General features: G+C 46.3%; 1 long non-coding RNA gene across 1 annotated transcript; it reads right to left on the reverse strand.

The window, feature by feature from the left end:
* Positions 1–6,021: 6,021 nt before the first annotated feature.
* Positions 6,022–23,254, reverse strand: LOC104596420 (uncharacterized). The gene is made up of 3 exons (XR_735041.2): positions 23,097–23,254; positions 6,460–6,544; positions 6,022–6,331 (listed from the first exon to the last, which is right to left on the reverse strand). It is a non-coding gene; the product is annotated as an uncharacterized LOC104596420 (long non-coding RNA).
* Positions 23,255–25,623: the final 2,369 nt, after the last annotated feature.

Genomic DNA, 25,623 nt, shown 5'->3' on the forward strand with positions numbered 1-25,623 from the left:
GTTGTGCTCCCCTTGCCGACCTGTTCTATTACTATTGTTATTATTATTATTTTGTACAAAGTTTCTCAAATATCCGCGACAGATGAACTCCTCTATCTCGTTGCGGAGGTTTTTACAACTCTCGGTACTGTGACCGTGGTCTTTGTGAAAACTGCAATACAGACTCTTATTTCTCTCATTGGGATTCCCCCTCAGATGGGGTGGCCACTTCACGTATGGGGCGTCCTTGATTGCCATCAGGATTTTGGCCCACTTTGCGTTCAGTGGGGTGTAATCAGCTTGGTCTGGTGCGGGAGCTCGGAACAGTTGACCCGGCTTTGCCCCCCGAACTGTTTCTTTTTTCCTTCGGGTGTCCCCTTGGCTGGAAGGCTCTCCTTCTCTCTTTCTTTTTTCAAGTGCGGCCTCGCCCTTTTGGTTGATCTCCTCTTCAGTGGCTATGAACTTATCTGCAAGCTTTAGAAACTCGGTTATGGTCACGGGTTGGTTGACGACCATGTGCCACTTGAACTCTTTGTGCACCACGCCCTTCTTGGCTGCAGCAAGGCGTACGATGGGGTCCAGGCGCGGTATCTGCATACAAGCGTCGTTGAACCGCTTGATATAGCTCCGGATGGACTCTCCCTCTCTTTGTGCCATGTTGAAGATGCTTTCTTCGGTTCACGAGCACCGTTTGCTGGTGACAAAGTGGGACGTGAAGGCTTGCGCGAATTGCGCCCAACTTCTTATTGACTCGGGTGCCAAGTTCTGGTACCACGTGCAAGCCGCTCCCTTGAAAGTAGTGGAAAAGGCCACGCACATGCACGACTCCCTAGCTCGCGCCAGGTGCATCTGTGACTGAAAGGCATCTACATGATCATTCGGGTCGAACGACCCGTCATACTTACCAAGAGGGGGGAGCTTGAAATACTTGGGCATCGGGACTGCTAGGAGTTCGGAAGACAGGGGGACGGAACCGAGAGGAGGGGACCTTTGGCTTCGGCCGAGCCTTCCTCTTCTTTGCCCATGAGCTCGGGCAAATCGTGGGTGACAGATTGGCGAGCTCGGCGGTGGCGTCTCTGCTTCTTGATGGGCTTGGCGTTCGTGCTGCTCACCTCCGCGCTGTCTAGAATGGTTTGCGGAGTGAGTGGCCCGGTCTGCTGGTGGTGGCTATGGACAGAGGGGTCCTGCTTGGAATCTGTTGCCAGGATCTCGAACCGGTTTTCAAGGATCGGGGTTCCGAACTTCGACTGTCGCGGTGACGTAGACCTGCCGAGTCGGGGTCCTCCCGACCTGTCCGCTCGCGGCGAGATCGGGATAGCCGGTCTCTCCCGTCTGCCGTGGGGGGAGGCCTGATTTTTTGGGAGATTTTGGGGGGCCTCTCCTCGGCTGGAGTGCTCGCTCTGGCGGTGAGATTTGGCTTGCTGCGAGGCTAGGTGTTGAGGCGAGAGCTAAGGCTGCTGAAGCTGAGGTTGGGGCAGTTGGGGGAACTGCTGCTGATACTGATACTGGGAGACCTGGTGCAGTACGTGATGTTGATAGAGTTGAAGTTGTTGGAACTGTTGCATTTGAGCTTGCATGGCCCTCATGCACTGCACCAGGTCCTCCAGCTGGTTCGGGCTGGCCGCTGGGGGCACGACCGAAGGTTCGGTGAACGTCATTCTGACTGTAGCAGAGAGTGGGGCGATGACAGGTGCCATTGTGAGAGGCACGTTCAAGTTGGGGATTCCGTCCGCTGAGAGGGGGACGGTGAACTGTCCAATACACACAGTAGGAAGCTGGGGTTGTTCCCTGGAGTTATCCGTTTCGTGCTTCATCCGACGTTGCTAGAAGAAGTCATGAGCGTTGGGTTGTTTCAAGGAAGAAGAAGGAACTGATAGAATTTGGAGGGAAAGGCTTTTTGAAGCATTTCCCACAGACGGCGCCAAATGATGTAGCACAATCCGGTCACTCCTACCTGGCCCTCGCGTGGCTCTTGAGATGTACCTGAAACGAGAAGAAGGAGGAAGAACTCCCGGGGGGTTTCCCGGCGGGAACGCTCCGATGCTCAAGTTAGTACTATGTGCAAGAAGCTAGAAGAGAGTGAACACTAAGAGTGCAGGTTGCGCTAGCTATTCCAGATACCTTGTTCCTTGAGGATAAGCTCCTTATAACTGAATTCCGTTGCTCCAGGCCCTCTGACTTTTGACAGGGCAGGTATAACCGCCACTATCAGTCTGTCACAGCCGTTACAGGCCGGGCTGAGGTGGCACGCGCAGGGCCGTCGTGCAGGGTACGTGTCTGTCAGGTGTGGGACGCCTTTCTAAAGGTGGCAGGCGCGGCGAGGGGACATGCCTACAATTCGCAGGTTTGTCGGGTACGGCGGTCGGGCAGGAAGCCCTCCTATGGTATACCGAGCTGTTCTCCTACGAATTTCCCTGAGCTGGGCTGTCCTTTGAGTGACGGGCTGCCTGCAGCCGGTTGTGCCGAGCTAGCCGACCCGAGGTCTTTGTGCCTCGGGGCATCCGAAGAAGAATCGGTGCGTTCTTGCTTGGGAGTGGCCCGAGGTCCATTGGGAGGAGCTCGGGTCTCAAAAGGGGTCAAGGTGCCCCGAACTCGGGACCCCCCGAAGTGCCTTAACCCCGGGGAGGAGGTGCGGGCGAGGCAGCTTTCGACGAGTAGTTTACCTGCCGAGTTGCCGTGCTGAACTCGGTGGGACCTCCCCACTGAGTTGTGCTTACGTCCATTGTGCTGTCATGCTGAGTCACTATTTGAGCTAAGTCACGCCTACGTGTACCTGAGCTACAAGGTCGGGCCAAATCTCCCTCCATATATATTCATTCATTCATACATATATACATATATACATACAGACATATATATATATATACATACATGTCAAATTTTAGAATGGATTCATTGGTCAGGTCAAAACTGGCCCAGCCCACCCGACATGCACCCATAGGGATAAATTCATATGGGTTCAAAGGGTGGATATGAAATGTCAACTTTGTCTTAACGAACAGGTCCTGGAAAAGGAAGAAAACATTTAGATATTCTACATTTCTACTAATGGAGCCACATATATAAAGATTAATTCGAACTCGAAAGAGCAGAGGACCTAAATGAATGGAGTGCAGAAAGTCTTAACATCCACGCCAATTTCGCTAGGAGCCGATTTTATTTCATATTGAACATTGTGTAGGTTCCCTTTGCTCATATCATTAACAAACCGGAATCTATTGGTGAACGAATGGAGGATGTTTCTCTTCAGTATGTTGGACACAGGACGACCAAAGAAAAGATACATCATCCGGATGCGGAACGGGTGTTTACAGAATGGATATATTTACAAGAACCCAGATGAACGTCACATGAACAACAATAAATCGAGGCTAAGGATATTGAAAAAGCATGCCTCACCATCTACTTGTATGCGTGGCTATTGAGGCAACTTGGTTTGAGAGGATCAAAAGGAAGATAAAAAGAAGGGTAAAATACAAAACTCTCCCCTAAAGTTTTTGACAATTATAAAAATCTCTCCTATAGTTTCATTTTAGCAAAAACCTTTCCTTTATTTTTGAAAAAATCAATAAATACCTCCCTTTTGTCAATAACTAAAACGGAAAACGTTAAAGAGATGAGTTTTCTTTTCAAAATACCTATTTTACCTTTTTAATGAATTAATGTACATCTATTTTTGTATTTTACCCAAAAAAGGGGGGTTTTCTTTTCTTTTTCTTCTCTCCACTCGGACCACTCCCTCCCTCTCTCTCTCTCTACTCTACGTCTGCGGTCTGCCTATGCCAAAAGAAGCAAAAGTCCATCAACATTCATCAGCGCCCGTCCTCCGTTAGATCCAGCCGTCCATTCTCTTGAAGCACCGAATTTGGGCCCCCTTCCTCCTCGCCTTTGCCCTGCACTCTCCCTGCAATGCTAGCACCACTGCTCGACCAACCTCCTCTGGCGGAGCCACCCCCTCCAAAAATCACTTCCCATGCTCTTTCCCTCTTCCTGCCATCTTTGTAACCATCTCTACAACTGCTCCCACCTCTATGCCGATCTCATTACCATCTCGTTACATCTCTATCGCCAATCCTTCTAGCTCTGCCACTGTCTTCACCACCTCTGCAACTGCTCCCGCCTCTGTCGTCGATCCTTCTAGCTTTGCCATTGTCTCCACCACCTCTACAACCGCTCCCGCCTCTGTTGCCGATCCTTCTAGATCCACCTCTACAATTGCTCCTGCCTCTGACGCCGATCTTGTTACCATCTCTGTCGTCGATCCTTCTAGCTCCGCCACTGTTTCCACCACCTTGCAACCGCTCCCGCCTCCACGACCACGTTGCCATTGCATTCTACCAGGCATAATTCTAACAGAACTTTTGTTGTAGGCTTAGCACCTGCCGGATCTTTCAGAAATCCTACCACCCCACTCATTACCGATAGCGGGTAGGTGGGGTCTCGGCTTCCATCAGCCGACAGATTTGACACAAGAGAACATTCAGGTGAAGAGCTGAAAGCCATATACTGTTAGAGCTGGCACAAGAGAACGTTCAAGCAGAGAGCCAAGGACTGCAAATCCGCCGAAGCTCTTCATCATCTCCATCTTTGAAAAACAAAATAGAGAGAGAAGAGATAAAGAGAAATCCAGGGAGGGAGGAAACTCTAGTTTGAGGAGAAGGATCTGCAAAGGTTTTAAAGAGGAAGGGATGCCCTTTTCTACTACTTTTCCATGAGAACCTACAGATTTCTCGAGTGGATTATGGAGTGCACTGCTATTCTGCCACTGATGTCATAAGGAAGAAGATGAATAGTGTTTAAGCTGTGATAGTGCTATTTTAGTAAAAACAAATGCACATTAATCTGTAAAAGGGTAAAATAGGCATTTTGAAAAAAATTATCATCTCTTTAACGATTTTCATCTTGGTCATTGAGGAAGGGAGGTATTTGTTGATTTTTTCAAAAATAAAAGGGAGGTTTTTGCTAAAATGAAACTATAGGGGAGGTTTTTATGATTATGAGAAAATTCAAGGGAGGTTTTTGTATTTTACCCTAAAAAAAAGAACAAAACTCGAAAGAAATAAAAAATAGAATTGCCAAATCAAATCACATAACATCTGTCATAGTGCCACTAAGGCACTAATGCCCTATGCATGGTTTTCACCGTTGACTCCCCCAATGGCCGGACCATTCGACTTGGGAATCATTCAGGCAATTGGTTCTATTTTACTCCAAACTCGGTTTCTGGCCAAAAATCGTTGAACCATTGCCCCGAAAACCAATGGCCAAAACGGTTCCATTTCCTAATCATTTTTTAAAACCATGGCTCTATGAGACCGAACCCTTCCTATGATCCTCCGCAGAGGAAAAAGTTGATTAATTCCTAATAGAATTACAGTGTTTTATTTTCACTTGCAAGGGGAGAGATAATAAAAATGTATTAGTTTTGGGTCTTCTAATTAGTTTGTGGGCGAATAAGCAACCTTTTTTATATTTATCTAGGAATTTTCTCCCTTTAAAACTTAAAATATCTTAAAATTATAAAAAAAAAATGTCACCCACTTTGTTGTGGGTCTTTTAGGAGTACAAGTTACTATACTTATGGTAAGGAAAGATAGGGAACGGAACTATGGAAGGGAAAGGTAGGCAAACCAATGAAATCGATTAAACCAACCAATCTGACCCAATTCGAACCATATTGATCAGTTTTTTAATAATTTCAATCAGGGTCCGACTATGATATGGAAAACCATATCATATCTAAAACTTCTACTACTGCCACGTATACGGCAGTTACCGGATTTATTTAAATAACCGGTAATTATTAATATATTAATTAAAATTTAAAACATTATTTAACCTATCCGTTAACCGAATCTTCCGTTAGCAGCAAGAGGTTATTCATCTCCCTCGCTCTCAATCACAGGTATTTTCTTCTTCTTCTTCTTCATATTTTCTACAATCGATTCCATATTTTAGTAAATAACCTCACTAAACATCTCCCTAACAGTCGATTCCATATTTTATACAATCACTAAACATCTCCCTAATAGCCAATTCCGCAATCACTAAACATCTTCCTAACAATCGATTCTATATTTTCTGCAATCCAACAGGTGGCAGTCGATTCCATATTTTCTACAATCAAACAGCCACTTGTTACAGGCTAGAAGTTTACTACAAAAATATCTTGCTCTGGCTAATTATAGAAAGCTGGCTATTTGCATTTTTTGTCAAAAAATAGTGTGGCTTCTTGATTCCTGCGGGTATATATTAAGGAATAAAGTCAAATAGAAAAAAAAAACAGGGGAAGAAGAGTTCCATCTTCATCACTCTACCATACGGCATAAACAAATGACAAATCCATGATCACCTGCAAAACAAATATGGCACAGAAGGGAGAGATTTACTGTTTATAAAACCAAATCCTTTAAAAAGAACAGTGACATATAACCTTTTCAGAGAATATCACAAGAAGATGGAAGGCTTAAAATGCATTACCTATACAAGGATGCTAGCTCATGTTATGATGCTTCACGTGGACATGCTATGATGCTTCACGTGGGGCACCCAATCGGTCAGGAACCTAACAATAATAGAAAACAAGAAAGCATATCAATAAACACATTTAGAAACGTACTAAATAGGTTAATCAGAATTTTTGGAAAATAAATTTTAAAGAATAATGTGATTATGATTATTCACTTGTCTTTTATTATGACTGTGGCATATGGTAGAATACAATGAATTGGACCAAAAGCTATTAAACTCAAACAATAATCCAATTCTGACTATGATGATTGGTTTAATTCAAACTATATTTGTCTTTTATGCATTTCTTTACAGCTTAAGGATGATTCAAAAACCAAATCTTTTCTAAAGTAAAATAAGGTGGCTAACATACTCTAAGTTCATAAGAGATCCCAAAGTTCATGTATATACTTATTTTCCCCAACTCCAAGTATCATAAAAGCAAATATAATAGAAAGCTCAACCAATCCTCCTTTAACTTCCTTACTTGACAATCCAGCTCACTATCCAACAATACCCCCCGGCTTTTAGGAACTAAATCTGGTGTTAAAGCGAATCCTCTGTTCTAAGCTTTGAAGCAAAAAAACTTTAAAGCTAGAAGCTTGGTATTCATAAATATTATTTTCTCTCTTGGGAAATAAACCACCCATTGGGGCCCGCATATATCGAAAAAATAAACAGACATTAAAGCCCGTGGGATTCCACAACCAAGTCTTGGCCACTCTGGAGGGAAAACAAAAAAGCAAGAAGTCTGAATATTAAAAGGCTGATTGTGTAAGGTAATTCGAAGTTGATATTGGGATGGCTACAAAGAAGGGAAGCTTAAATGAGGAGTTATAGTAATGAGAAAAAAAATTTAGGTGGTTGACTAAGGATACGGAAATGAAATTTCAATGGATCAAGACTGCCAATAATTTGGCTCATATTCTTGCTAAATATGGGGTAGGAAGACACCAATTATTTTGGGCCAAGACAAATTGCTGCAGTGTTCTAGGGTGTCCTACTCCACACCAACTCACCAAGAACAAGTATTTTTGCCATATTAGTAGGCCATGTCTGCTACATTTACCACTACCCTTCACACTAACAGTTTACTAAATCCCCAAAAATTGAAACCTGAGATCATTTTCATAGCAGGCTTACCGGTTTCTGAACAAATCCAGCCAGAAAAACTAGAGACACGGTGCTCATTTAGCTAACAATAATTACTTCTCGAGTGAAATATTGTGGGCAAAGAGACATTCTCGAAATGATGTATCCCTTTCAAAGAGACAACGCACTCCCTAATACCCAAGTACATTTACTTGTTTAGCAGCAGAAGCCAACACCATGCAGATGTTGCACCATACATACTATATGAATTCTATATCCCCTTCACAAACTCAAACCATAACAATGAAAAAAGTCCATGACCTAAAGGCTAAAGCACAACTGGCCCACATAAGAAGCCTACTTACAATTCACAAACGACTACTGGCAGAAGCAAAATACACGTACCCTATGACAGAGTCAGGTAATAACCCTCTTGTTGCAAGTAATACCAACAGGAATTAATGTTTAAACAGATAAGAAACAAAGTATGAATCCCATTTACAAGGCAATATATCAATATCATCAACAGATTGACCCATGGCAATGACAACCATGCAAATGCTCCCATACATGTAAATAATGCAAGCAGATCAAGATCTAAAGGTTGAACCAATCCTTGAAACACCATTCTCATCCAACTTGGGGTTTTGAGGATCACATATGGAATTACCTTCTTAAATTGCCTTTCATAGGTTGTGTTTGGTACCATTACCATTTCAGGCATTTTGACATGAAGCTTATTTGGTTGGTACTTTTACTGACTAGGCATTGAACAAGTTTTGAGCCACTCCGGATCTCCAACTCACAAGACACTACCAGCTTGTAATGCAAACATCTCCCCATGAACAGCTGTAGTGTCTTGTGGGTAGGGATGTGGGAAGAGTTTGTGGTTAGAAGATCCGATCTCATTTTGAGCAGTATTGTGTTCTGTATGGGCATTGCTACTTAAAATGTTTAAATGAAAGGATTATATTCAATGTGACACCATCCTACTATACTGACTCTCATCCATATGGTCAAATTTAAAAATAAATGCTTTCTGATGAGTTGCTTAATATTACACAGATCAATATCTATATCAGATCTAATGGTTCTAGAAGCTTATACCCCCACCCCCCACCCCCCCACCACCACCAAAAAAAACTTTGTTTTGGAGGCAGGCTTTATGGGTATTCGATGGTATATATCCATCTTTTCTAGTATGTGATGCACCAGAATATATTTCCACACTGCCACTTAGGATGCCAACTAAGAGCTAGGTCATTGGACTATTTCTTCAAATGGTCAACTGATGGGGGAAACAGGCCTATTTCTTGCGCGTACCAATTGAAGTATTTTGAAATGAACTGAAGAATGAATGCTTTCTTAGCATGAGGGAAGGAACTCAAGAATCCTCTTTTTTAATGTTTCCCCCAACAGCCCTAAGTTTATGTTTCTAGTAGAAATGTTTTATCACTGTTGTAACTCAAAACAGTATCAACCAAACATAAATTGATATTTAAATTCAAAATGCCTAGGTGATGCTGGTGTTGCAGCATTTCAAGTAGAAACAAACATGTACTAAATGATGATGCACAATCCGGTCGGTCCTAGCTGCCGGTCACCTTCCCTTTGACAGAAAGATGCCTGAAACAAGGAAGAGAATGGAGACTTCCGGGGAGGAACCCGGTTGGAACACTGCGAAGCTCAAGTCAGTGCTCTAGAGAAGGCAAGGGAAAATGAGAGACTTAAGACCAAAAAGCACAAGAATCACCTACCTCCTTCTTTGAGAGATGGGGGCCTTTTATAATCACCCTATACACTTACTTCCACACCTCTGTCAGTTCGGGTATCATTACCTCCGCCAGATCGGGTGTCATTTCCTCTGCCAGATCGGGTGTCATTTCCTCCACTGCCAGTTGCCAGTTGCCAGTTCGGGTGTCATAACCTCCACTGCCAGTTGCCAGTTCGGGTGTCATAACCTCCACTGTTCCTTGTCAGGGCCGTCTCTGCCACGTCTGAGATGGCAGTGGCAGGTGGCCGTTGGAGGGCGGCTGTCATGTGTCGGACCCCTAATCAGTCAGGTGCGCCGCCTCCGTGTACGGGCTTCCTGGGCGTCAGATATAGTTGTTCAGTCAGGCGACTTGGAGCTGAAGTGGTGTGCGAGGTGAAGTCTTGAGTTCGGATAGAAGTATGGCCCGAACTGCCCCTGGTTGGGCAGTTCGGGTTTTTTGCCTTTTGTGCTCCTTGTAAGGCTCAGGACCTCGAAGGGAGAGCTCGGGTTCCTCCTTGGGGAGCTCGGGTTGTGGGTTCCTTTTTTGGGGGAGCTCGGGACTCTTTAGCTCGGGGCCCGGGCTGTAGGTTCCTTTGGGGGAGCTCGGGACTCTTTTTCTCGGAGCTCGGGTTGTGGGCCCGCTGCTGTGCCGAGCTGGCACTTCTGCCAGGTCACTCTCGGTTGCTTCCACGTGTCGCATGGCCAAGGGGTCTGGTCAAATCTCCCTCCATCAATTGCCCCCGACTCCCCATGCTCGGGGTCCTGACCCGGCGTGGGGAGTTCACGGGATGACAGGTGGATTTGCCTCGAGACACTTTGGCCTTGGTTTGGAACTTCTCCGGTCAGACCTGCTTGTGTTCTTGGCTCAACCAGGGTCGGCTCGGTTCGACCAGGGCTCAATCCCGGGCTGCGTGTAGCTCACGCACGTAAACGATTTCAAATTTTTGAACGTCAAAAATGCGTGCCAAACTGACTTTTTCTCGGGGGTGCGCAGCCGGTTTCGCGGGGAGCCGTTTGATGGTTTCGATCTTGGCCGTTGATGCGCGAGTACAGTGGCTATAAATAGTGGGGGGCCCCTGGTCACTTTCCTTCGCCATCCTTCAGCATTCATTTCTTGAGCTCGCATCCAAGGCTGTCAGCTCGCGTCACTTTTTCGTAGTCCGGTAGCTTTTCCCAGTGAGTCCTCAGCCTTCTCTTTGTTTCGATGTCTAGCTTGACTAGTTCAGATAGTCCTCTAGGGGGGTCAGATGCTAGTTCTACGAACCGAGCTGCTGCCCCTGACAGCTTTAGTTAGTCCGAGGCGGGGCCCGAGGTAGAGCTCGAGGAAGAGCTCGAGTTCAAGCCCGTAGGTCGTGTCACTTCGGGTAGCTTGGCATCCACCTCCCGCCGAGGTCGGGTGCCCGATAAGTTCGGGCCTTCCACTATGATGCCCGAGAGGCTTTGGTCCCTTATCGCTTAGTACAACCTGCCCGGGGAATATACTTATATTTTACCCTCGGGCGACTTTCCTTGGGAGCACGGTCCGGACGAGATCGTGATATTCCGGGAGCAGCTTGTTGTCGGGCTGCACCTTCCCTTCCATCCCCTTATCGTCGAGGTCATGAACCACTTCGGCGTCACTGTAGGTCAGCTTCACCCGAATTCCATCCGTAACGTTGTCGGGACCATCTCCCTGTGCTGTGAACACTACCTTCCCTTGGACCTAGAAGTTTTTTCTGAAAGAATGGTAGGATCCATCTAATGGACGCCATAAAGGTTGCGGAATGGGTGGGGCGAATTTCAAAAATTTCCTACCTTCTCCCAACTGGGAATCATATTCCCTGAATTTAGAATACAATATTCAAGGATCTACTTGAACCCTAATCAAACCAGATCTGTACCAAAAGATAAATGGGAGGATTATACCTGATCCGGAGAAGCAGTATCTCCCAAAGTTGGTGTTCACGCCCAAAGAATGCTCCAAGATCTGTCCCTGCTGAAGATGACACAGCTGTGGATGGAACAGAACCAGCAGGGTGCGTCCTACACACTGGATCCTTCACAAGAACCCCCTGGATGTACTAAACACTGAATTCTTTCAGTCTTCTTGCAAGACTGATGTCAAGAACTGGTTTCTTGACTTTCTTTTCTGCAAAGATCAAATCTTGCAACAATGCAGATGGCGGCGGCAGGAGGAGATTTCCAGAAACGAAAAGGCTGAACTGTTTTCTTTTCTGGAGAGAATGAGATCTAATCTCAATTCGCAGGAACCTTTCTTGCTTACCAGAACCTCTTGGATCGAAATCTTATTTCTCTCTCTATGGTTCATTCGAAAAACTCCTCTCTTTTCTTCTTGATTAAGAAATCTCCTAATTAGGAGTTATCCCAATCCAAATCAGTATTTGGATAGGGGATAATCTTAATCCCTTTCCCAGATAGAGTTAGCTTACTCCTGATCTTATCAGGAGGTTACCAGATTCAAATCTGATTTGAATTTGGTCTCTAAGAGTGGATAAGGCTAAGAGCCCAATCCTTTTTGCTAACTTCAATCTCAAATTCGCCCCATTGATGGGTGATCATATCAGCCCACTTCGAAATGGGCTTTTGGCCCATTAAGCATTCAGTGTTTAATCAGTTTCCAATCTGCTGCCCAGTTGGGCTTCTTTGTATGGCGTGGGACCCAAGCATTGATCTACACACCAGCCACATGGGTTCGGCCCAGCCTTTAATACAAGGCCCAGCCAAATTCACTGAAAATCTCAATGAACCCCTTGAGTCCATCGTATGAACCCTATGGGCCCAACACTTACATTAAGTGGTCCCTGGGCCAAGCCATCTTATAAAAACCCAGGGACTGTGGGCAGGTGCAAGATTAGCCCATCAGGTATTATCCTAAATGGTCTTACACTTAACCTCTCAGCCCTTAATGATCAAGCACTGCCCGACAAGAGAGGACCTCTCCCTCGGCTGCAAGGAACAGTGCCGCACTCTCCTCTCTCATGGATCCCGGGAATTAAAACCATTTGCAAACATTTTGAAACCGTACATATATATGTAAATATATTAATTTTGCAAAAACAAAATTCCAACGATTGAAATCAACTGCCGGCAGTTTGGTTTCCATCAGAGAGAGTGCATTCCCGATCATTACCCTTTGTCCGACAAAGTGGCTGATTCTGTCACTATGACCACCCACTCAGATGAATTCTCAAACTGCCCCAACATACCCAGGTTTTGATCCCCACTAAGGATCTCACTGATTGGCATATCAAAGGCAGCCTGATCCAGCACCTAGTGAAGTGTCATAATCGAGTCTAGGGGTCAGGTGTAACTTTCCAGTTTTGCCCATCTATCTCCAAGGTCCAGGGCAAGACTGGAAATCTGGTCCGGTTCAAGGATTCAAGTAATCCCATGCTGTATGTGCCTCGGGTCTTACCCTGATGGCTGAGACAGGCCATCCCAACACTTGGTGGCACACCAGTATCAGCCTTGACAGGATAAATCTCCCCAGACTTATCCAACGGCTGTGAACATTTAAAACTAACATGAGTCTCTACAAATGTCCAGTTTTAGGGTTTTACACAGAATTAAACCAAACAACATGAATCAAACATGCACTTTATTTATTTCCACTAAATAACAAAAGTACATCAAAATGATTGAAGCTAAGGGCATACAAAACTGTCTAACATTTTCTACTATTCTCATGCTTAAGAAACAAGCGGGTCCCCTGCCCGGGCGTAGGAGGGCGTACTACTTGTCACCTCACCCGAGCTTCAAGCTTTTACACGATCTTCCAAATAAGGTCCCGGCATGGAAGCGGGACTACTTTGTGGTTTGAAGTGCTACGGGGTGGCCATTTCCTACTGAGTGGGGGTTGGCCGTTCCTGACCCCGGTGTTGCTTTAGACGAAGATACGGTGAAGGGCCTCCAGGACTGGGCCCCGGCTTGGGCTAAAATGCGAAGTCTACCTGACGGAGGACAAGCTTATTTAGGCCGGTCTGAGTTCGGGTAGGCTTCTTGCTCAGAGATACTTTTGCTTGTTTTTTATTCTCGTCTTTTGATGCCAAGATCCTTTTTGCAGGTGTTATGGAGGCAGAGAAGACTCGAGATGCGAGTCTGTTCAATGGTATTAAAAGGAGGAAGCGAGCTGCTAAGCGGGTCCGCGCCGATCCTTCCCAGGCTGCGGAGCCCGAGGCACCGAGAATGGAGCCTTCTGGGGAGCCCGAGGTGGCCCCTCCAGTTCAGGAAGCAACAGGGGCCCCCTATGCTGACACTGCTTATACCCGGGCTGTGCGTTCAGGCTCGGGAAGTCACAATGAGGTTGGGAGCATGCTGACGCTGAGCTACGCTCTCCGAAAAAGCAAGAAGGCCATTTGTCCTGAGGAGGTCGCGCAGTGGGCCGATCTTCCTACAAATGTCATAGGCGCTCGGGCTACCTCTCACGCCATGGTGGTAAGACAGAGTAGTTTTTTTTTTTTTTTTTACCGAGCTGATTTGTCCTCGTTCTGGCAGGTGAACTCCTCTATCCACGCTTTTGTCAATCCAGGCAGAGAGGGGCTTGAAGCGAGCACAAGCTGCCGAAGCGGCTTCCCATGCCGCGTGGGCTGAGCTATCAAGGTCTCGGAGGGACAAAGAGGCCTTAGGAATGGTGGTGAGACATATGGCGGACCTGAAGTTGGACCTGGAGCATCAGGTCGAGTACCTTCAGGATGATATCAAGGAGAAGACTCAGATCTTTTCTCAGGCCGTCGAGGAGGCGAAGGTGAAAGCCATCGAGGATTACATCGCTTCGCCACGCTTTGATGATATGATGGTGGGCTCGTACAGAAGGGGTTTCAAGTTGAGCCGATGGATGATAAGGAACACGTACCCCGAGCTCGACATTTGTGCCATAACCACTTCGCGCATCATTGAGGAGATGGCTGCCACAGCTGATGATGACGCGGATTCCGAAGACGAAGTGGGACCTTCGGGTATTATCTAAGTCCCTTCTGAAGGCGAGGAAGATGTACCTCCAGGCTTGTGAGCTCGTTTGTGCTTTTGTTTTCTGCTTTTTTTTTTGGATGAAGTGTAAACAAGTTCGTTTTGCAATGAATAATTCCCCTTTTTTGGCAAAGTGTTGTGTAGTTATTCTTTTTTCGCCAAGCTGACTATGCTGCCGAACTGCTAGACTCAGGCCCCGAGGCGAGTTAACATAGTAAGGCTATGTGCCCGATCTGTTCTCCGCCCGGGTTAGTTAACATAGGCTGAATTGGGCTCTGGGCTATGCACCTCAGGATCCATACTTGTGCAGATTGCTTTCGTTGATGAGGTGCCGAGGTCCTCTTTAGCTCGGTATTCTGGCCCTTATGGTGTCGAGGTCCTTGTTAGCTCGACATTCTGGCCCTTAGGCTCTGGTAGTGGCTCATGGCCTGCTTAGTTTGATCATTTATAGGTAAAATCGTCTTAAGTTGACGATGTTCCATGCCTGGGGTATCTGTTTACCCTCTAGGGTCTCGAGCTCGTATGCTCCCTCGAGTACTCTCTTTACTCGATAGGGTCCTTCCCAGTTCGGCTCGAGTTTGCCAACGCCGGGCTCAGGTACCATGACCTTGCAGAGAACCAGGTCGCCAACGTGGAAGTTTCGTTTCTTAACTCTGGCGTTGTAGTACCGAGCTACCTTTTGTTGGTACGCCGCGGTCCTGATGTACGCGAGGTCCCTCACCTCGTCAAGTAGGTCGAGGTTGGTACATAGCTCATCGTTATTAGTATTGTCGCTGTATGCTTCCAACCGAAGTGAGGGGATTTCGATTTCGGCTGGGATGACTGCCTCCGTGCCATAGGTGAGGTTGAAGCGAGTTTCTCCGGTGGCGGTCTTCTTTGTAGTTCGGTATGCCCATAGGACGCTGGGCAGCTCGTCTGCCCATAACCCCTTAGCTCGGTCTAGCCTGGCTTTCAATCCGCGGAGGATATCTCTGTTCGTGACTTTTGCTTGACCGTTTACTTGTAGGTGTGCAACCGACGTGAAGTTTTGCCGGATCCCCTTGTCTTGGCACCACTCTTGGAATTTGATGTCCTCGAACTGCTTGCCATTGTTGGAGATCAGCACCCGAGGTAGCCTGAAGCGGCACATTATGTTCTTCCAGAAGAAGTTCTGGACGTTTCGAGCTGTGATGGTTACGAGAGTTTCAGCTTCAACCCACTTGGTGAAGTAGTCTACTGCCACTACTAGGAACTTCCTTCCTCCTGTTGCTGGCGGGAAAGGCCCGAGTAGGTCGATACCCCATTGTGCGAAGGGCCACGGGCTGGTGAAGTACTTGAGGTCGACGGCGGGCTGGTGGTGAATATTGACATGCTTTTGGCACTTCTCGCACTTCCTGACTAGCCCGACGGCGTCTGCTTTCATTGTTGGCCAATAGTACCCCTGTTGTAGTGCTTTCTGGGCGACGGCCCTGCCCCCAGGTGTCCGCCACATAGGCCTTCATGAATGTCGCAGAGTACGAGCTCGGCTTCGAGAGGTCGCAAGCAGCGCAGGTAGGGGAGCGTGTAGGATCTTCGGTACAGCCGTCCGTCTATCATGACGTACTTGGCTACCTGGCACTCTACCCTCCTGGCGGCGTTGCGTTCTACGGGGAGGGTTCCATGTAGCAGGAAGCTCGCGAGTGGATCAATCCAGCTCGGTTCTGCCTGGGCGACAGGAGCGACCTCCTCTGCCCCTCAGAGAATGCTAGGCCGAGGTAAGTCCTCTACGTACACAGTTCTCATGGTGTTGTCACTGGTGCTGGCTAGCCGGGACAGAGCGTCGGCCTCAACGTTCTCTGACCTCGGAATTTGCTTGATGAAGTGTGACTGGAAGCTAAGCAGAGCCTCTTTTACCTTTGCCAAGTAGGCGATCATAGTTGGCTCGCGGGCTTCGTATTCCCCTGTAACTTGGTTGACCACGAGCTAGGAATCGCTGCAGATAACTATGTGTTTTGCCTTTACCTATTGCGCTAGAGCTAGCCCTGCTATCAACGCCTCGTATTCCGCCTCATTGTTGGATGCCGCGAACTCGAAGCGTAGCGCGTACTCCAGTTTCGTGCCACTCAGACCGCGAAGAACTACACCGGCTCTGCTGCCCTGCTGATTTGAGAAGCCATCTACGTGAATGATCCAGGGCTCTTCATCCCAGTTCGCGCTCGGCCTAACCAGGAGAGATACCGAACTGGGTGCGACCTCACGGGGCTCGAACTCAACCGGCCTGGGAGCACCGAGCTCACCCGAACTGGGGGCCTCGTGCTCACTCGGGCTAAGGACCTTGGAGCTGAACGTGCATTCTACAACGAAATCCACCAAGGCTTGGGCTTTGATAGTGGTTCGGAGCTTGTACTGGAGATCGTACTCGCTGAACTCGATGGCCCACTTCGTCAATTGTCCAAAGACCTTGGGCCTGAGTAATACTTGCCTCAAGGGTTTGTCGGTGAGGACGATGATGGTATGGGCTTGGAAATACGGACGGAGTTTGCGGTCCGCAATGACCAGCGCATAGGCTAGCTTTTCTATCTCTGAATATCTTGTTTCTGCTCCCTGCAATATTTTACTAACATAGTAGATGGGTCGTTGGACCCGATCTTTTATCAATACCGAATTGACCACTTCGTCGCTTGCTAAGAGGTACAGTTCTAAAACATCGCCCTCTTCGGGTCGGGTCAACACCGGGATACTGGCGAGGTATTTCTTGAGCTCGTCAAATGCGAGCTGGCAATTCGGGTTCCACTCGAACCCTTTGCCTTTTATTGCCTTGAAGAAGGGCAGGCAACGATCTACTGACTTAGACATAAAACGACTCAGAGCGGCTATTCTACCATTTAATCTCTGAATCTCTTTTACCTTTTGAGGTGACCTCATATCTAGGATGGCCTTTATTTTGTTCGGGTTGGCCTCAATACCGCACCGGTTGACGATGTACCCTAGGAACTTACCCGAGGTGACACCGAAGACACACTTGTTTGGGTTTAGTTTCATGCTAAATTGACGCAGAATTTGAAAGACAGAATGCAAGTCTTGTATTAATTCATGCGAAAACTGTGTCTTGACGACCATGTTGTCTACATAACATTCTATCTTCGTGCCAATTAAGGGCTGAAACAGCTTATTCACAAGCCTTTGAAAGGTCGCCCCAACATTTTTCAATCCAAAGGGCATAACCTTGTAGCAGTACAAGCCGAACTCGGTTATGAAGGTGGTTTTTTCCTCGTCGGACGGGTCCATCCTGATTTGGTTGTAGCCCGAGTAGGCATCCAGGAAGCTTAGCAACTCGTGTCCCGAGGTCGCGTCCACTAGGCGGTCGATCCTGGGGAGGGGGAAGCAATCTTTTGGGCAAGCTCGGTTCAGGTCGGTGTAGTCGACGCACATGCGCCACTTGCCGTTTGCCTTTTTTACCAGAACTGGGTTGGCTACCTAGCTCGGGTAATGAACTTCCCTTATGAAGTCTGCTGCGAGGAGCTTGTCGACCTCCTCACTGACTGCCCTCTAGCATTATGGGGCTAAGTTGCATTTCTTCTGTCTAATGGGTATGACTACAAGGTCAGTATTGAGCTTGTGAGTATGAGCATAGGGTCTATGCCAGGCATTTCTATCGCGGACCAAGCGAAAACATCCAAGTTACTGAGTAAGAAGCGTACCAGTTCGGATCGCAAGGGTTCTTCCAGGGATGCTCCGACCTGAAGTAATCTAGTGGGGTCTTCTACCGAGACAGAGATGGGAATAGTTACCTTTGTTAATGCAGTTCGCTCCTCGTTCTATTCCATAGGTCGCTCTAGTTCGAGGTCGCTGGTTACCTTGGCCTTTCCCTTGAGGGTGGCAACGTAGCACTTGCGAGACTCGAGCTGGTCGCCCCGCACTACCCCAATGCCGAAGTCCGTTGGGAACTTCATGGCCAAATAGTAAGTGGACACCGCGGCTTTTAAAGCGTGGGTGATCGGCCGACCTACTATGGCATTGTAGGGAGAGGGGGTTGCGACCACCAAGAAATCGTGACTGAGTCTTACCGTGCTAGGCCACGTGCTGACTTCCACAGGTACTATGACCTTTTCCAGGGGTCTGACCTCTTCTCCGCTGAAACCGACTAGCAGGGTGTTCGCGGGCTTCAAGTCACTCTCTCAGAACTGGAGCTTGTCGAAGGCCGCTTTAAAAAGGATGTCTGCCGAACTGCCGAAGTCAATGAGTACCCGCCGGACTTCGAAGTCATTGATCTTCATCTTTATGACAAGTGCGTCGTCGTGGGGGTAGTGAACCCCGCATGCATCGTCTTCAGTGAAGAATATGGGGTCTTCCATCCTAGGCCGCTTTGGGGGATTTTGTTCTTCTCTGGCAGCCTCCCGGGTTGATGCCCGAGCTGCTGCCGAGGTGCATCTTGCTACGATTGATCCTCCAACGATCACGTGGATTGTTCCTCGAACTGGTCTTTCCTCTGGGGGCTGCTTCTGCGGTTCGGCTGGTCGGCTGCTGGACTCGAGAGCATCTCTGTTGTGCTCTCCCTGCCGACCTATCTTATTACTATTATTATTATTATTATGCTGTACAAAATTTCGTAGGTACCCGCGACCGATAAGCCCCTCTATCTCATCGTGGAGATTATTACAATGCTCGGTGCTATGACCGTGGTCCCTATGGAAGCTGCAGTACAAGTTTTTATTCCTCTCGTTCGGGTTTCCCTTCAGACGAGGTGGCCACTTCACATACAGGGCGTCTTTGATCGTCATTAGGATCTCGGCCCGCTTCGCGTTTAAGGGCGTGTAGTCCGCCCCACCTGCTAAGGGAGCTCGGAACGGCTGGCTTGGCTTCGGCCCCCGAGTTGGGTCTCTCTTTCTCCTGTCATCTGAGTTGAAGGGCTCGCCTTCCCTCTTCCTTTTTTCGATCTCGCATTCAGTCCTTTGGTTGATCTCCTCCTCTGTTCTTACGAATTTGTCCGCGAGCTTAAGGAACTCAGCTACGGTCGCGGGCTGGTTGACTACCATGTGCCACCTGAACTCCCTGTGTGTCACGCCCCTCTTGGTTGTCACGAGCTGTACCGCGGGGTCTAGGCACGGTATCTGCAAGCATGCGTCATTGAACCATTTGATATAGCCCCGGATGGACTCTCCTTCCCTCTGGACTATTCCGAGGAGGCTCTCCTCGGTGCGGGGGCACCGCTTGCTGGTAACAAAGTGCGCGGTGAAGACCTGCACGAACTGGGTCCAACTTCTTATCGACCCAAGGGCCAGGTTCCTATACCAGGTGCGGGCTACTCCCCTAAAGGTTGTAGTGAACGCCACATACATACAAGACTCACTGGCCCTTGCCAGGTGCATTTGGGATTGGAAAGCATCGACATGGTCATTGGGGTCAAAAGACCCGTCATACTTGTCTAGAGGAGGGAGTTTGAAATCCTTGGGCATGGGGACTGCAAGGAGTTTTGATGACAGGGGGAAGGGACTGAAAGAATAGGGGCAACTTTTACCTCGTCCGAGCTTGTTTCTTCTTTACCTCGGAGCTCGGGCAGGATGCGGGTGGTAGTTCGGCGACTTCGCCGGCGTCTTCGCTGCTGCTTAGAGGGCCTGGTGTTGGCGCTACTTGCCTCGGTGTTGCCGAGGTTGATCGGCCCGGACTGCTGGTAGTCCGCTGCCAGGACGCCAAACTGGTTCTCTGTGAGCGGGAACTCGAACTTAGAGTGCCGAGGTGCTGACTTGACTGGCAAGGAGGTTCCCGATCCGCCAGCGAGCTGCGAGGTGGGGGTGATTAGTCTTTCCCTCCTGCCCGGGGATGAGGCCTAGCTCTTGGAGGGGTCCTGGAGTTGGGAGGCTCCTCTTCGGTGAAGGCGCCCGCCCTGAGGGGAGGTCTTGGCCAGCTTCGGAGCAGGGTGCCGAGGTGGGAGCTGTGGTTGGTTCAGAGGCAGTTGGGGGAACTGCTGTTGATAGTGATACTGAGAAATGTAGTGCAGTACTTGCTGCTGATGGAGCTGATGTTGCTAGAATTGCTGCATTTGGGCTTGCATTGTCTGCATGCACTGCATCAAGTCATTGAGATGGTTTTGGCTAGTCGCCAGAGGGACAGCAGTAGGTTCGGCGAAATTTGTCTCGATAGGGAGGGGAAGGGGCACATTCACAGGTGCCACCGTGCTTGGTGCATTGAAGCTAGGGATTCCGTCCGTCGAGAGGGAAACGGTGAATTGTCCGATACATACAGTGGCGGGCTGAGGGTGTTCCCCTACAACATTCAAGTCGGTGTTGTGCCTGTTGCTGCTGGAGGAAGCCATGGAAGCTAAGGTTTCTTTGAGAGAAAGAGAGAGAGTTAAAGGTTAGGGGAGGCTTTTTGAAGTCTTCCCACAGACTACGCCAAATGATGATGCACAATCCGATCGGTCCTAGCTGCCGGTCACCTTCCCTTTGACAGAGCCGAAGATGCCTGAAACAAGGAAGAGATTGGAGACTTCCGGGGAGGAACCCGGTTGGAACACTCCGAAGCTCAAGTCAGTGCTCTAGAGAAGGCAAGGGAAAATGAGGGACTTAAGACCAGAAAGCACAAGAATCACCTACCTCCTTCTTTGAGAGATGGGGGCCTTTTATAATCACCCTGTACACTTACTTCCATACCTCTACCAGTTCGGGTATCATTACCTCCGCCAGATCGGGTGTCATTTCCTCCACTGCCAGTTGCCAGTTGCCAGTTCGGGTGTCATAACCTCCACTGTTCCTTGTCAGGGCCGTCTCTGCCACGTCTGAGATGGCGGTGGCAGGTGGCCGTTGGAGGGCAGTTGTCATGTGTCAGACCCCTAATTAGTTAGGTGCGCCGCCTCCGTGTACAGGCTTCCTGGGCGTCAGGTACGGTTGTTCAATCAGGCGACTTGGAGCCGAAGTGGTGTGTGGGGTGAAGTCTTGAGTTCGGATAAAAGTATGGCCCGAACTGCCCCTAGGTGGGCAGTTCGGGTTTTTTGCCTTTTGTGCTCCTTGTAAGGCTCAGGACCTCGAAGGGAGAGCTCGGGTTGTGGGTTCCTTTTTTGGGGGAGCTCGAGACTCTTTAGCTTGGGGCCTGGGCTATAGGTTCCTTTGGGGGAGATCAAGACTCTTTTTCTTGGAGCTCGGGTTGTGGGCCCGCTGCCGTGCCGAGCTGGCGCTTCTGCCAGGTCACTCTCGATTGCTTCCACGTGTCGCATGGCCAAGGGGTTGGGTCAAATCTCCCTCCATCACTAAACATCAGCATAGAATATTTACTTGGATGGATTTCAAATGTGTGTTGTCAGTAAAAAAAAACATGGTTTATGAAGATAAATTATTGATTTGACAATTTACTTTCTGTACAACACGTACAACCTTTATGTAACAAAAAAATCCTTAATCCCAAATGCTTTGGAATAACATCAGCTACCCATTTCTGTTGGTAATATTTAGTATGAAAGGTTCACAAAGACCACATGTTCAGCCATTGATCTCAAGTACCCAGTTCAATGGAAACTCAATAGTTCTGCTGCACCTAAAAGGTTTCATAATAACTTAATTGAACTCACAAGTGTTTGTGTTGATTTGAAGATCCTTATTGTGGTTGAATATTGTGTTACTTGTGATCCTTCATGTGGTGAAACTCTCAACTACCGTTACTATTTGCACTCACAATACAAATGCAGAGGTTTTTACAACTGGTAGTGCCAAATGCTTATTTGAAAGTCTCTTATTCTCCTTGGAGATCACCACACAGTAAGACAGTTGAACTAATAATTGGTCGGAAATGCTGATAATAGGAGCTAAAATAGAGGATCCAAAAGGTGGTTACAACATATGGACCTAATGGAGATCAACCTTCAGAGGTGGATTATAATAAGGAGATGGGGAGGATCAGAAAATACATAATCAACTTCCATGGAGAAATGGTGGTGTTGGAAAACTATAGCAATATCAATTACACAGTTACTCATTAGCCTCAATCTTGAATCTACATTTTAAAGAAAACACGAGGTATTTGTATAATAGGATGACATCTCAGAGCTGCAAACTAGCATATGCTGATATGCACATTCAAACTAATGATATCCACCATTCTATGGGTCCTACGCCAGATATAGCCTATTTAACAAAGAGAAAACGATCCAAAGAAGGTAATGGTACCAAACTCAACTAGGAAACTGAACCAAAATTTCTAATTAGTGAAAAATTAAGGCAAACCTGTAGGTAATCCATAGGATTCTCAAACAAGGACTATAACACTTAAAAACAGTTCTAACAACATCCTACTAATTCTATTGCAGCTAAACAAACTAAAAACAACTGCAAGAAAAACCTGAAAATAAAAGTTTTGTAATCTCATCACAGACTTGCACCCTACAACTAAAATGACCATAACTCTTTCTAAACAGATCAAATTTACAAGAGCCCAAAACGCAAAAAATCTCGAAACTAGTTCTTTGAATCATTGAAGTACCAGAGAGAAAGAGAGAGAGAGAGAGAGAATCAATAACACTGCAGAACATGATACCCAGTCAAATGGATATTTGCAACATGCATTTTTTCTTCCCTATCCAGGCCCCTTTCCAGACACAATGTGTTCAGATCGTCAGCTAATGACATTTTAGGAGAACCAGGCATCAGGATCTTCCTCTCGACCAAACGAATGTTATTCTATCAGAAAAATCCCATTAATCGGCCAACTCGGACTTACAATGAAGACCCAAATCATGCAAGAATGATGAATATATCTAAATTGGCAGAGAAATAAAACTAATCGTACAAATCCATCAAACTAATCTGCAAGAGCAAAATTAAGAAAAGAAAGGAAGATAGACAATGCTTACCATAGGGTGAAAGAGTATTCGTCGGTGACGAGATGACACCGAAGAGAAACCATTATCATCAGCGATGATTCAACAGGGGTGGTGAGCTGAAGATATCAAGGAGAATGACGGTCAGTAGTTTTCCGTAAGTTAAAGTCTTTCTTAATTCTTGTTTTAAGAATCAAATGTGATTTTAATTTTTGTTTTTGAAACCGGTTACATGCCATAACCCGTATTCACCGAAACAAAAACTCGAAAGTTGATTGGTCCATCTCATCCGATATGATATGGAAAAGATTTATTTTCCCTTTCAATCAAGTTTAGTTTAGTTTAGTTCTTACGTTAACCTGAGAGGCCGGGTTGGTTTCGGTTTGGTTATTTGTAAATCGAACCAACCTGACCCAACCATAGATTCATTTTAATATTTTATATTTTATATTTAATTTTTTAATATGAAAAGATGAGAAAATTCCCATATTTTCTAGTTCAAAATATCTTGTATTGTAAATTTTATTTTTTAAATTTTAATATTTTAATAATATTGTTATAATTTTAAAATTAATTTTCTAAATTTAAAAATTTTGAAACGATCAACCAAATCAAAAATCAATTTAATTAAATCTATACAACCCAAATTGGCCGATTTTCATAAATGATCGGTTTATATCAGATGACCAACTCCCTAACCCGATTAGCGATTAGATAAATTCAATTGTCACCATGAACACACATAGAAACCTATACAAACTTTGGTCTTCCATGTTATTGTCTTCTCCTTCAAACCAAAAACAATGAAAAAATCGAGTCGGATAAGAATCAAGTGACACAAGATTTTAGGTTCCTTTTAGTTTGTGGGATGGGGATGGGAAGATTATTTGTTTTGGGGGAATAGGGGGATGGGAAAAGAATAGGATGCGGGATCCAAAATTAAGTCAGTGCGACCCCACTGAAAAAGAGAAAATCGAAGACACATCTGGGAAAAAAGATCGGGCCTTGTTCATCTTCTCCCATCTACCTCCAGGCATTCTAACAGTCATATTTTTGGCCAGTTTTCCGGCATCTTTCAACAACGGTAAGGCATTCCAACGGTCAAACTTTGCTTCAAGCTCCGTTTTGCCCTGATTTGCCCTCTCTCCGTTTCCTGCTTCAACCAAGGCAAAGCATGGCAAAGATATGGCCGTTTTGCCCTAGTTACCTTTCCTCTGCTTCAAGTTCCTTTTTGCCCTGATCTTTGAACAACCAGTGCAAAGCAGAGGATGAGAGCTTGAACGACGGCTGCCTTGATTGCAGTTCCTCTGCTTCAACTCTCTCCATCGTCCGCTTCAAGCTCTCATCGTCCACACAATCTGCTCATCTCTCTCTTTCAATGCATTACATGTTTGTAATCCATGTGAACCAGATTTTCTCTCTAGAGGGGAAAAGGGAGTTGATACGTGTGGGAGCTAAAGTAATGTCTCAGTTGTAGTGTCCTCCTCCCAGACCTTGGGGGTGATTGTATAATTTCTGTTACTTGGGATTTATTGGGTATTTCTTAAGTTGGTAGGTCTTTGGGTTCAGGGGTGAATTTGTGCCCATGGACGATAAGCTTTTCTTATTTCTTCGTCTGAAGCTTCAAGGAATCGAAACTGCATTACTATAGTTGATATTTTATATGCTGCTTAGCTACTTTATAATTTTTATCTAATGATCTAGTTATTACATTGATTATTTGATCTTGCACATTAGATTCATGATGTTTTCTGTTTGCTTGAGCAATCTTATCTAATAATCCTTGGGACTTGTGCAACATATGAACAATACACTACTTGATTTTCCTGGCAATATTCACTGCAAAACAGTACACATTTAAAGCATAGATTCACAACAAGTAGTTAACAACTTGAGTTTCACTGTCAGCTTGATCATTGCCCTTGACAAAATAGTTAAATATCATTTTCTTTTCTTTGGATGTGTTTATTTGGAGGGCTAGATTGGTGTATTTTTAATTTTTTGCATTTAGAGAGAAGTACATGGATTGGACTTAAAAAGTTTACTATATAACATGGATAAAAAAATTTAATTTCCCAGTTCAGATTACCCACCAAATTAAATTAAGCTCCAAGTATTAAAAAAAAAAGGTAAAAAGATAAAAGCCATAAATGAAATAGGAAAATCCTCTAGAATCAGGTTTTATGAGGATGATTGGAGTGGGGTTGGCAAGTTCAAGGAGTTGTACCCAAGACTGTATAAGCTGGCTGAGACAGAAATTACCATCAATAACTGCTATGATAGGAGAGGATATCAGTTGATTGGAGTCCAAAATTCAGGAGGCCTTTGCTGGATGGAGAGGTGGAAGAATGAATACGGTTGTTAGGGAAGTTTTACCTGTTGGGAAGTAAAATTGGAATTTGTAAAATGCTAGTGATATTTGTTGCTCGTGTTGTTTGGAGTATTTACCCTACTGTTGTAAGGGGTTGTTAATTTGTTATGTAAGTTTGGTTTAAGGTGTTGCCTGCTGGGGTAGTAGCATCATCCTTGTTGTTTTTGGTCTTTCATTAGTAGATGGGAG

The sequence above is a fragment of the Nelumbo nucifera genome, chromosome 1, assembly GCF_055504915.1.
Source record: "Nelumbo nucifera cultivar China Antique chromosome 1, China Antique-T2T, whole genome shotgun sequence".
Lineage (NCBI taxonomy): Eukaryota > Viridiplantae > Streptophyta > Magnoliopsida > Proteales > Nelumbonaceae > Nelumbo > Nelumbo nucifera.